Raw genomic sequence first — 13,896 nt, forward strand, 5'->3', positions numbered from 1 at the left:
AATACATCAGTGAGAAAAACTAATTATGAAAATTGCTCTCAAGCATTTCTAGTAGACCAACGTTATTGGATAAACAAAGCTATACAATTATCAGCGAAACATATGAAATAGTAAAAAGTGGTTTTACAAATTAGGCCAACAACTATGAAAATATTTCAAGGTATAATTCTGAAATTTAAGCATTCAAAGACACACGATTATTATAAATAACAACTTCTTTAAGAAAAAACCTACAGTGCACCATTCAATATGAATATATTGATATTCATATTGATGATATGATATATTGATATATATATATCAATAGCTACATGTGGCTATTTAAATTTAAATGAATTTAAATAAAATAATATTTAAAGATTCAATTCCTTCATTGCACTAGCTACATTTCAAGTGCTCAGGAGCTATATGTGGTGACTGTCTCCCATACTGGAGAGCACAGACATAGAACATGGACATCATCACAGAAATTCTATTGGACAGTACTTATCTCAGTGTAGCTACATAATATGATTTTGCAGAATATATTCAATTATTCAATAACTATAAATACCTGGAAACAAGGTTAAAAGGCACAACTATTAAAAAGGAAACACTTTCAAAAGTAAAACTCAGGGCAATAATTAAGATACGATTATTTCAAGTCTCTTAGGTAAAACTGCTAAATAAGTAGAAGCTACGCACGAAAGATAACCAAAAATTCTAACACGTCTAATTGTGTGGAAAACTCATTCTTTACCCTTTAAAAAGTTAAATTCCATAATTTTACCTCTGTTCTAAGATCAGTTTTCTAAAGGAGGAGGTGGCACAGGAATGCGGCAGAATTCAAGTGTGGAATTCATTTGTTGAGACTTAAATATTTTCCAGCGCTATAAAAAAAAAAATTGAAAACTATGAAATACTGAGATGGTATTCTTAGAAATGTAACAAAAACAACTTTAATAAAAAAACATTTATAACACAATTATCTATTTTTAGAAATAATGAAGGATTAAAAAACTTTCTATAATAACCAGCATATACTTATGTACCATCATCAAACCTAATTTTAAAAATACTAGATTTGGGGAAAAGGAGTCTCACTTTTAGTTTCAAATTTCCCATTAATTATCCATAAGACCTTTAGTAGGTAACCTAAATATTCTGGAGCTTCACTTGAATTATCTATAAAATTAAGTCCTTTTCAGTCAAAAATTCTATGAATCCAACTTTTGAAACATGTTACAGTGATATCACTCTCATACATACATGTACAAACACTCATTAAAATTTCAATATGCAGTATAACATCAAACTTAAAGAAGTATCAATGGCTACAAAATCATTTTGGGTAAGATTAACAGAACTGAAATTTTATCATTTTTTTAAAAGAACACAGAAAATGCTATTACTTGAAATTTGAGTACAAAACATATAAAAAAGCTTTTTGATCAGAGGAATCCTTTTCAAATTGCTAAAAGTATAGTTTCCTCATAAAGTAAAAACTATTTTCAAGTAGTTGCTGACATTATGCTCTACGATTTTGATTCAGAACTTTAAATTCTAAAATACCCCAAAATGTTCATTAACAAAAAGTGATTTTAAAAAATACAAATAATGCAATAAAATTCTCTTGGAGTTAAGTTACATTATCATCTGCAAAGTCTCTGATGTTTTTCAAACTAAAGATGCATTAGGGCCTCCTAATAGAATGATAGCAGCTGATTTGTTAGCTCTTACACCTACTGACTGTCACATATGATTTTCATTTCCTGATTTCTGTGGGTTAAAAAACTTGAAAAGGACTAATATAATATCTCTGGAAAGACACACCAGGAGCTGGTCATACTTTGAGAAGGTATATTTGATTTCAAGGAAACTCACTGTTTCCCTTTTCTTAATATTTTATTTTTAAGTAATCTCTACACCCAACATGGGGCTTGAACACAACTCTGAGGATCAAGAGTCGCATACTTTACCAACTGAGCCAGCCAGGAACCCCAAGGAAACTCTTTTTGTACCTTGGGAATTCTGAGCCACCAAGACAATTGTCAGATTTTGAAGCAGTGTAAGCTGGCAGTCTTGAAAGCTATACTGTGAATCTCTGTAGAGATGGGTCTCCAACAATCTTTCAGGGTTAATGAAACAGCTATTCACTAGGTTCTCAATTTAAGAAAAAAAAAGTATAGGAAATGGAGTTTTATTATACTTTAACACAGCTCAACTCCTGATAAACTGGAAAAAAGTAAGTCCCTCAGTCATTTGAACAACAGAAAAAAACATATCAGGAAGGTAACACTATCTGAAGCCTCTTCTGTTCTTTCATACATAAGGTCTGGGATACAATAAAAAATTACTAAATATGTTCTTTCATATTCTTTTGAATTACTTTCAAAAAATTACTAAATATGTTCTTTCATATTCAATGTTCTTTCATACATAAGGTCTGGCATACAATAAAAAATTACTAAATATGCTAAGTGATAAATATATGACCAATAATTAAGAGAAAACTACATAGAGTCAGATCCACAGATGATCGAGTAAGATTTAACACACAAGGACAACTGTAAATAATTCTGAATAACATACTAAAGAAAATAGAGGAGAAAATGGACAAAACTGATGAAATGAAAAATTTCACCAATGAATTAGGATATATAGAAATAATTAAATGTACACTGTAGAACTGGAAAACAGAATATATGTAATTAAGAACTCAATATACTAGATTTATAGCAAACTGGACACAGCAGACCATACAATTATTAGACTAAGTCGGTAAGAAATACTGAACTATAGTAAGAGAAAGAAAGTAGGAAAGAAGACAGAAAGAAGAGTAGAAGTTAGGGGAAAAGTTAGAGGAGAGGTTTAAGAGAAATGGAAGACATGATCAAAATGTCTAATATACATACAACCGAGGTCCCAGACAAGAGAGGAGATATAACCAATATTCAAAAAGGGAATAACAGAATTTTACAAAACTGATGAAAGAAATCAATTCAGAGATTCAATATACTCTGCCAACTTCAAGCAGAATATACTCAAGGAAAACCATGCTACAATATCATAATTAAACTATGAAAGGAAGGAGTGAAGGAAAATAAAAATTCATAGAAATTCAAGAAAAAATTTAGTTGACCTTCAAAGAAACATTAAGACTGACAGCAAATTTCTCAACAGAAACAAAAGAAACCAGGACATAACAGAATGACAGTTAAAGGACAAAAGAAAATAACTACTAATATAGAATATTAGAATAATATCCTCTAACTACCTAGCAAAAAACATCCTTTAAAAATGGACATTGGGGGGACGCCTGGGTGGCTCAGTTGGTTAAGCAGCTGCCTTCGGCTCAGGTCATGATCCCAGCGTCCTGGGATCGAGTCCCACATCGGGCTCCTTGCTCCGCAGGGAGCCTGCTTCTCCCTCTGACTCTTCCTTCCACTCTGTCTGCCTGTGCTCGCTCTCACTCACTCTCTCTCTGACAAATAAATAAATAAAATCTTTAAAAAAAAAAAAAAAATGGACATTGGGGAGGGTATGTGATTTGGTGAGTGCTGTGAAGTGTGTAAACCTGGTGATTCACAGACCTGTACCCCTGGGGATAAAAATATATGTTTATAAAAAAATAAAAAATAAAATTAGACATTATTAGATTATAAAAAAAAAAAAAAAATTTAGGGCATGGGGGGCACCTGCTTGGCTCAGTTGATTAAGACACTGCCTTCAGCTCACGTTGTGATCCCAGAGTCCTGGGATTGAGTCCCGCATCGGGCTCCCAGCTCCATGGGGAGTCTACTTCTCCTTCTGACCTTCTCCCCTCTCATAGTCTCTCTCACTCTCTCTCAAATAAATAAATAAAATCTTAAAAAAAAAATCTAGGTGGAGGAAAAATATGCAGCCAAGAATATTTGATCCAGCAAGTCTGTCATTCAAAATAGGAGAGAATAAAAACCCTCCAGGACAAAAAAGAACTAAAAGAATTTGTGATCACTAAACCAGCCCTGCAAGTAATATTAAAGGGGAACCCTTAAGAGACGAGAGACCCCAAAAATTACACAGACCAGAAAGGAACGTAGATAATATACAGAAATGGTGACTTCAAAGGTAATACAATGGCACTAAATTCCCATGTTTCAATAGTAACTCTGAATGTAAATGGGCTAAATGCCCCAATCAAAAGATAAAGGGTATCAGATTGGATAAAAAAGCAAGACCCATAGGTATGCCGTCTGCAAGAGACTCATTTTAGACCCAAAGAGACATCTCCAGATTGAAAGTGAGGGGGTGGAAAGCCATATATCATGCTAATGGACACCAAAAGAAAGCTGGGGTGGCAATCTTTATATTGGACAAATTAGATTTTAAACCAAAGACTGTAACATGAGGAAGAACATTATATCATAATTAGCGGATCTATCCAACAAGAAGATCCAACAATTGTAAATATTTATGCCCTTAACATGGGAGCAATTATATAAATCAATTACTAACAAAATTAAAGAAACACACTGATTATAATACAATAATAGTAGGGGACTTAAATAAACCCCTCACTGCAATGGACAGATCATCTAAGCAGATCACAAGGAAACAAGGGCTTTGAATGACACATTGGACCAGATGGACTTCAGAGATATATTCGGAGCATTCCATCGAAAAGCAACGGAATCCCCATTCTTCTCAAGTGCACAGGAAACATTCTCCAGAACAGATCACATATAGGATCACAAATCAGATCTCTATCAGAATAAAAAGACTGGGATCACTCCCTGCATACTTTCAGACCACAGTGCTTTGAAACTTGAACTCAATCACAAGAGGAAATTTGGAAAGAACTCAAATACATAGAGGTTAAAGAGCACCCTACTGAAGAATGAATGGGTCAACCAGAAAGTTAAAGAATTTAAAAAAATAATGGAAGTAAAAATGAAAACACAACTGTTCAAAACCTTTGGAATACAGCAAAAACAGTCCTAAGGGGGAAGTATATGGCAATACAAACATCTGTCAAGATCAAAAAAGGTCTCAAATACACAACCTAAAAGTATACCTAAAGGGGCTGGAGAAAGAACAGCAAATAAAGCCTAAAACCAGAAGGGAAAGAGAAATAATAAAGATCAGAGCAGAGGGGTGCCTGGGTGGCTTAATGGGTTAAGCCTCTGCCTTCAGCTCAGGTCACAATGTCAGGGCCTTGGAATGGAGCCCCACATCAGGCTCTCTGCTCAGCAAGGGGCCTGCTTCCCCCTCCCTCTCTGCCTGCCTCTCTGCCTACGTGTGATCTCTCTCTCTCTATGTCAAATAAGTAAATAAATAAAATCTTTTAAATGAATGAATGAATAAATATCAGTATAGAAATCAATGAAAAAGAAGCCAAAGGTCAGTAGAACAGATCAACAAAACTAGAAGCTGGTTCTTTGAAAGAATAAGATTGATAAACCCCTATCCAGACTTACCAAGATCAAGAAGAAAAGAGAAAGGACTCGAATAAATAAAATCATGAATCAAGGAGGAGAGATCACAACCAACACCAAAGAAATACAAACAACTATAAGAATATATCATGAGCAAATATACGCCAACAAACTAGGCAATCTGGAAGAAACAGATGTATTCTTAGAGACATATAAACTACCTGAACTGAAACAGGAAGAAAAAGAAAACCTGAACAGACCCAAAACCAGCAAGGAAACTGAAGCAGTAATCAAAAATCTCCTAAACAAGAGTTAGGGCTGGATGGTTTCCAAGGGGAATTCTAACAAACATTTAAAGAAGAACTAATACCTAGGGGTACCTGGGTGGTTCAGTGGGTTAAAGCCTCTGCCTTTAGCTCAGGTCATGATCCCAGGGTCCTGGGATCGAACCCCATTTGGGGCTCTCTGCTCAGCAGGAAGCCTGCTTCCCCCTCTTTCTCTCTGCCTGCCTCTTTGCCTACTTGTGATCTCAGTCTTTCAAATAAATAAATAAAATCTTTTTTATTTTTTTTTTTTTAAACTTTTTTTTTTTTTTTTAAATATTTTATTTATTTATTTGACAGAGAGAGATCACAAGTAGATGGAGAGGCAGGCAGAGAGAGAGAGAGGGAAGCAGGCTCCCTGCTGAGCAGAGAGCCCGATGCGGGCCTCGATCCCAGGACCCTGAGATCATGACCTGAGCCGAAGGCAGCGGCTTAACCCACTGAGCCACCCAGGCGCCCAATAAAATCTTTTTTAAAAAAAAAAGCTAATATCTATTCTTCTGAAGCTGTTTCAAAAATAGAAATGGAAGAAAAACTTCCAAACTCTCCCTATGAGCCCAGCATCACCTTGATTCCAAAATCAGACAAAGACCCCATCAAAAAGGAGAATTAAAGAACAACAGCACTGATGAACATGGATACAAAAATTCTCACAAAATACTAGCCAATAGGATCCAACAATATATTAAAGGGATTATTCACCACCACCATGTGGGATTTATTCCTGGGCTGCAAGGGTGGTTCAACATCCACAAATCAATCAATGAGATACACTACATTAATAAAAGAAAGAACAAGAACTATATGAACCTCTCAATTGATGCAGAAAAAGCATTTGACAAAGTACACGATCCTTTCTTGATTAAAACTCTTCACAGGGTGCCTGGGTGGCTCAGTGGGTTAAGCCGCTGCCTTCGGCTCAGGTCATGATCTCAGGGTCCTGGGATTGAGTCCCGCATCGGGCTCTCTGCTCGGCAGGGAGCCTGCTTCCTCCTCTCTCTCTCTGCCTGCCTCTCTGCCTACTTGTAATCTCTCTCTGTCAAATAAATAAATAAAATCTTTAAAAATAAAAAAAAAAAATAAAACTCTTCACAGTATAGGGACAGAGGGAACATACCTCAATATCATAAAAGCCATCTACAAAAAGCCCATAGCAAATACCATTCTCAATGGGGAAAGGCTGAGACCTTTTCCCTAAGATCAGGAACAATGCAGGGATGTCCACTAACACCACTGTTGTTCAACATAGTACCAGAAATCCTAGGCTCAGCAATCAGACAACAAAAATAAATAAAAGGCATCCCAATCAGCAAAGAAGTCCAACTCTCACTCTTTGCAGATGACATGTTACTTTGTGTGGAAAACCCAAAAGGCAACACCCCAAAATTGTTAGGACTCATACAGTAATTCAGCAAGTGGCAGGATATAAAATCAATGCACAGGAATCAGTTGCACTTATACACACTAACAATGAGAAAGAAAAGAAACTAAGGAGTCAATCCCACTTACAATCACACGAAAAACCATAAGACACCTAAGAATAAACCTAACCGAAGAGGCAAAGGATCTGTACTGAGAAAACTATTGAACAGTCATGAAAGATATTGAAGACACAAATATGGAAAAACGTTCCAAGCTCATGGATTGGAAGAAAAAATATTGTTAAACTGTCTATACTACCCAGAGCAATCTATACATTCAATACAATCCCCATCAAAATACCATCCACTTTTTTCACAGAGCTGGAACAAATAATCCTAAAATTTGTATGGAACCAGAAAAGATCCTGAATAGCCAAAGGAATGTTGAAAAAGAAAACCAAAGCTGATGGCACCACAATTCTGGATTTCAACCTCTATTACAAAGCTGTAATCATCAAGACAGTATTGTACTGGATCAAAAGCAGACACATTAAATCAATGGAACAGAATACAGAACTCAGAAATGGACTCTCACCTATTCAACCTACTAATCTTTGACAAAGGAAAAAACAATATCCAGTGGAAAAAAGACAATCTTTTCAACAAGTGATGTTGGGAAAATTCAGACAGCCACATGCAGAAAAACGAAACTGGACCATTTCCTTACATCATATGCTTTATAGACTTAAAATGGATGAAAGACCTAAACATGAGACAGGAATCCATCAAAATCCTAGAGGAGAACACAGGCAGCAACCTCTGTGACCGTGGCTGCAGCAACTTCTTGATAGACACATCTTCAAAGGTAAGGGAGACAAAGGCAAAAATGAACTATTAGGACCTCATTAGTGTAAAAAGCTTCCGCACAAAGGGCGCCTGGGTGGCTCAGTTGGTTGAGCAACTGCCTTCAGTTCGGGTCATGATCCCAGAGTCCTGGGATCGAGTCCCACATCGGGCTCCCAGCTCCACAGGGAGTCTGATTCTCCCCCCTGGCCTTCTCCAGTCTCATGTTCTGTCTCGTTCTCAAATAAATAAATAAAATCTTAAAAAAAACAAAACAAAAAAACTTCTGCACAGCAAAGGAAACAGTCAACAAAATCAAAAGACGACCAGTGGAATGGGAGAAGATATTTGCAAATGTCTTATCGGATAAAGGCCTAGTATCCAAAATCTATATTTTATCTAACTTAACACCCCATGAACAAATAATCCAATCCAGAAATGGGTAGAAGACCCGAACAGACATTTCTCCAAAGACATACAAACAGTCAACAAACACATGAAAAAATGCTCATCGTTTGGCATCAGGGAAATAAAAATCAAAACCACAATGAGATACCACCTCATACCTGTCAGAATGACTAAAATTAGCCACTCAGGGAATGAAAGATGTTGGTCAGGATGTGGAGAAAGGGGATTCCTCCTACACTGTTGATGGGACTGCAAGCTGGTGTACCACTCTGCAAAACAGCATGGAGCTTCCTCAAAAAGTTGAAAATAGTGCAACTTAGCATTAGCACTACCAAGTATTTACCCCAAAGATACAACATTTATATCTTTGTGATCTGAAGGAGCACTTGTACCCAGCAATGTCCACAATAGCCAAACTATGGAAAGAACCCAGATGTCCATCAAGAGAGAAATGGATAAAGATGTGGTATATACACAATGGAATGTTACACAGCCATCCAAAAAAAAAAAGGAATGTTGCCATTTGCAACAATATGGATAGAACTAGAGGGTATTCTGCTAGCGAAATAAGTCAATCAGATAAAGACAATTATCATAGGATCTCTCTGATATGAGTAATTTCAGAGGTAATGTACAGTTACCAACCTTGACGTTTACTTTGTTGTCAAGTGCATGGAGTAAAAGAATTCGCTTATGTTTTGGAGCACACAATGTACAAATATACAATCAACAACTGAAAGGGGTGGGAACAGACCAGCAAAGAAGCAGAATTTTTGTATGTTATTGAAGTTAGTATAAATTCAAATTACACTGTTTTAACGTTAGGATGTTAAATGCAATCCCCATAGTAACCACAAACACACACACGCAGCTGCAGAATATACACAAAAGAAAATGAGAAATGTAAACATTTCACTAAGAAAATCAACTAAATGCAAAAGTAATACAAAATGAGGGAAAAAAGTGATAAAATATACAGAAAACAAACAGCAAAACTATAGAAATCCTTATCAGTAATTACAATCAATGTAAACGGATTAAATTCTTCAAAAAGACTAAGAAGTTTTGCAGAACAATAAAAACACATAATCCAACAATATGCTGTCTACAAGAGTCACTTGAGATCCAAGGACACAAACAGATTGAAAGTAGAAGAATACAAAAAGATAATCCATGCAAATAGTAACTAAAAGAGATCAAAGATAGCTATACTACTAACTGATAAAATAACCTTTAATTCAAAAAAGAGACAAAGGAGGACTTATAAAAGATCAATACAGCAAGAAGACATAACAAATATTTATGCACCTAATGAGAGACCATCAAAATATATGAGGCAAATCCGACAGAAGTAAAGAGAGAAACAGTTCTATAATATCTGGAGACTTCAGTACCCCACAAAAAGAAATAAGGCAAACAGAGGATATAAATAATCCAACAAGATCTGACACATGTATATAGAACACTCTACCCAACAAAAGCAGATATATTCTTCAAGTATAACTGGGTCATTTTCCAGGATGGATCACATGCTAGGCCACAGGTTAAGTTTCAGTAAACTTAAGAAAAACAGGTTATCACACACAGTACTTCCTGTGATCATAATAGGAAGAAGTTAGAAATGAAGAGAATTGGGAAAATCCACAGACTTGTGCAAATTAAACAACACACTTTAAAAACAACCAAGAAGTCAAAGAAGAAATCACAAAATAAATTGCAAAATATTTGAGACAAATGAAAATAAACAGCTAATATACAAAACTTATGAGATGCAACAAAAGTGGTGCTAACAAGGAAATCTGGAGTTATAAATGCTTACATTAAAAAACGAGGAAAAAACAAAAAAAAAGAGGGATGCCTAGGTGGCTCAGTTGGTTAAGCTCAGGTCCCTGGGATTTAGCCCCATGTTAGGCTCCCTGCTCAGTAGGAAGCCCAATTTACTCTTCTTCCTCCCCACAAATTCTGCTTTCTCACATGCACTCTCAAATAAAATTTTAAAAAATATTTTTTAAAAATAGCCATAATATCGTTACATTTAAGAAATTTTATTTTATTTTATTTTTTTGATTTTATTTATTTAATTATTTGTCAGAGAGAGAGAATACAAGCAGGCAGAGCGGCAGAGCAGAGGCAGAGAGAGCAGGAGGCTCCCCGCTGAGCAAGGAGCCCGATGTGGGACTCGATCCCAGGACCCTGGGATCATGACCTGAGCCAAAGGCAGACTTAACCAATTGAGCCACCCACGCGTCCACATATAAGAAATTTTTTTTTTTTAAAGATTTTATTTATTTATTTGACAGAGAGAAATCACAAGTAGATAGAGAGGCAGGCAGAGAGAGAGAGAGAGGGAAGCAGATTTTAAAGTAATTGTCCGAGGCAGGCCCCTGGCCAGGGTGGCCTCCGCCATTAAAAGATGGCGCCTGGCTAGTTGCCAGGTTAGGATTGCCTCGTAAGACTAAGCCGAACGCCCAAAGAGGAAGTAAACAGCATTGGTTGCTAGCGAAATTGATCGTTTAGGTGCACAGCCTGATTCGCTCCCTCCTTACCCCGCTCACTGATTGGTCATGTAAGCGTATATAAGTGTGTAGACTTGAGGAAATAAAGAGAGAGAAGATGCATCCAAACCAGGCTTCTTGTCGTCCTTATAGGTCGAGGGCGATAGTAATTCCTTAATATAATCAAATATACCCAACTGATGTTCAAATTTACAGTTATGCCAATTTTTAAAAACACTGAATCAGTATCCAAATGAAGTTCACATATCAGGACTGGATGACATCTTTTTTTTTTTTTTTTTAAGATTTTATTTATTATTTGAGAGAGAGAGAGAGAGAGAGAGAACACAAGCAAGGTGAGTAGGAGAAGGACAAGCAGGCCTCCTGCCAAGCAGAGAGCCTGATTCAGGGCTGGATCCCAGGACTCTGAGCTGAAGTCAGACAAGTTTAACGACTGAGCCACCCAGGCGCCCCTGGATGACATCTCTTAAATCTCTTTTAATCTACAGTTGTGTGTATCTATCTTGTAATTTACTTGTTGAAGAAAACAGTTATTTACCATTTTCCACATGTCTGGATTTGGCTGACTACACCCTTATGATGATTTAATATATTCCTCTGCCTTCTGTAGCTCTTATAGATTGTGGTTGGATATAGCAGTTTGACCAGATTAGGTTTATTTTGGGGGAGTGGGAACCATTCATATTGTCTGTAGCTTTATAACATCACGTTCTGTGATATTAGCAGCCTAAGGTTCCTTAGAGATTACCAAATGGTTATAAATAATTACCTAATTCTATTATTCTTTCTTCTTTAATTAGCTGGAATATTTCTAGAAAGAGAAATTTCTCTATCTAGTATTTGGTTACTTAGTAATAGATAGCATTTTTACAGGAAAGATGGGATAAATGCTTAATGTTTCCCCCCACCTTTTTTTTTTAACCAGCTTCCAAAATGAGTTGGTTAACAAGGATCCTCTACTGGTAGGCAAGTAGTTTTGCTTTAAGTATCATTATAAACTCATGGGCTAAATATACTTGGTATGTTTCAACCCACTATAGTTATTATTCTTACCAATACTCAAACTGTCCCATCTTTGCCCAGTGGAAGCCTTTTCATGCTTGACTCCTGTCAAGGCAATAGTTAATTCAGCAAGCCTACCGTTCAAACCTTGCACATTCCCAAAAAAGGGTTTGTTACTGTGGCCACTGGTTAGTGTATTATTTTCCTAAGGCTGCCATAACACCGTACCATAAACTGCATGGATTAAAACAGCATAAATTTATTATCTCACAGTTCTGCTGAGCGCTAGAAATCTAAAATCAAGATGTCAGCAGGGCCATACTTCCTCTGAAACTTGCAGAGAATCCTTCCTTGTCTTTTCAGGTTCTGGAGTTGCCAGCAATCCTTGGTATTCCCAGGCCAACTGCTGTCTCTGTTGTTACACTGCTATCTTCTTACTGTGCCTGTGTCTTCTCTCCTCTTCTTAGAAAGACACCACTCATACTGGATTAAAGGTCCACGCTCCTCCAGTATGACTTCATCTTATCAGATTACATTTGCAATGACCCTATTTCCAAATAGGGTCAAATTCTGAGGGAATGGGGGTTAGCCTTCAACATAATTTTGGGTCAACACATTCAACTCTAACAGCTCCTGGAAAATGAACTCCTGAAACGTTCTGGTAAGTGTTCTGCATTCTTGTGGCTTTGAATCAAACAGCATCAGTCTGTCGAAGTAGTCTATATGAACAACAGGACTATGGTAAAATCAGGTTTTCTTTAGGAGGTCTGAAACTTCATTAATTATGGTATGTATAACTGATCCCAATAAAAACCACAGACATCTAGGCTCAAAAGATCTTCCCTAGTAGGCAACATCTTACACATGTTGTCACAACTCATTACTGGAGAAATTAAGAGCATCCTGTTCAACTCCACTGGGAAAGGACTCTTGTTAAGCTCGCACCTGGTTTCCTCCAGATTTCACCTTGTATGTCTTTTGTTTTGCTAATTTTTGTCATTTCACAGTAATAAAGTATAACTGAGTATAATGACTCTTGAGTGATTCTAACAAATCATGAAACTTGGAACTGGTCATGGGAACTCCCAACATAGCTCAAAAGCTCTTTTGACATAAACCTAGTAAATGACAATAGTCTTCTAACTTCCTGATACAACTAGAAGTCACAGGCTCATCTTGTACAGTTCTTGCCCTAGACTTAGGATCAAACACTTCTCTACGGAAGCCTTGCTCCTTTCAGTGGGAACTAATAGAGACCATATTCTGGGTGTAAAGATGGGCATGCCTTAAAAACAACTTATTCCAGGAAATTATGATGAATTTTAGAAAAAATCTTTCAAATAACAAATAACTTTTAAAAATACTTGGTATTTAAAGAGTCAAGGAAGGCAGCAGTATCTAGGTTTGGTGGCATTCTTACCTCTAAATAATTCTCTTCCTTACCTAGTTAACTGACAAAGTTCAGGAGAAGCTCTTCCTGAAGGCAAAAAATATTTGAGGGAGAGGCACACTCCTCACTGAGCAAGGAGCCCAATGTGGGACCTGATCCCAGGACCCCGGAATTAGGACCCTGAGCTCAAGGCAGAGGCTTACCGGACCGAGCCACCCAGGCACCCCGTGAGTTAAGCATTTTTAACTATAATCCAGAGCTAGCAGGACAAAGAGAAAGCACGAAACTGGAGAGAGGAGGACAGAGTAGCGGCAGGCATCTAAGTGCCTAAATATTTCTTCCTTTCCTCTCGTCATGACCATTACTTCTTTTGGAATACTACAAGAAAACAGATGTACTGTTTCTAATTTTAAATATAATTAAATGTATACAAAGGAGTTTATCTTTAAACTTTAGATTTACAAATTAAGAAAACAGTCACATCTGTCAATCTTTTTTTCTTTATAGCATTATGTTTTGTTTTGTTTTGTTTTTTAAGATTTTATTTATTTGACAGACAGAGATCACAAGTAGGAGGAGAGGCAGGCAGAGAGAGAGGAGGAAGGAGGCTCCCCACCGAGCAGAGAGCCGGATGTGGGGCTTGATCCCAGGACCCTG

At 36.8% G+C, this 13,896-nt stretch overlaps 1 protein-coding gene across 14 annotated transcripts in view; it reads right to left on the bottom strand.

Moving 5' to 3' along the window:
• Nucleotides 1–13,896, bottom strand: part of FAM126B (family with sequence similarity 126 member B) — a 76,488-nt gene that overhangs the window by 49,602 nt on the left and 12,990 nt on the right. For 11 of the 14 annotated variants that reach the window (XM_004764142.3, XM_013062303.2, XM_004764143.3 and 8 more), the window contains one exon: nucleotides 770–869. The gene's annotated coding sequence lies outside the window, so the exon portion shown is untranslated. Of the gene's footprint in view, nucleotides 1–769; nucleotides 870–8,489; nucleotides 8,601–13,896 lie in introns of all 14 variants that reach the window. The other 3 variants (XM_045078544.1, XM_013062301.2, XM_045078543.1) reach the window with 1 other exon arrangement.

The sequence above is a fragment of the Mustela putorius genome, unplaced genomic scaffold (assembly GCF_011764305.1).
Source record: "Mustela putorius furo isolate JIRA1106 unplaced genomic scaffold, ASM1176430v1.1 tig00000275_pilon_pilon_pilon, whole genome shotgun sequence".
NCBI lineage: Eukaryota > Metazoa > Chordata > Mammalia > Carnivora > Mustelidae > Mustela > Mustela putorius.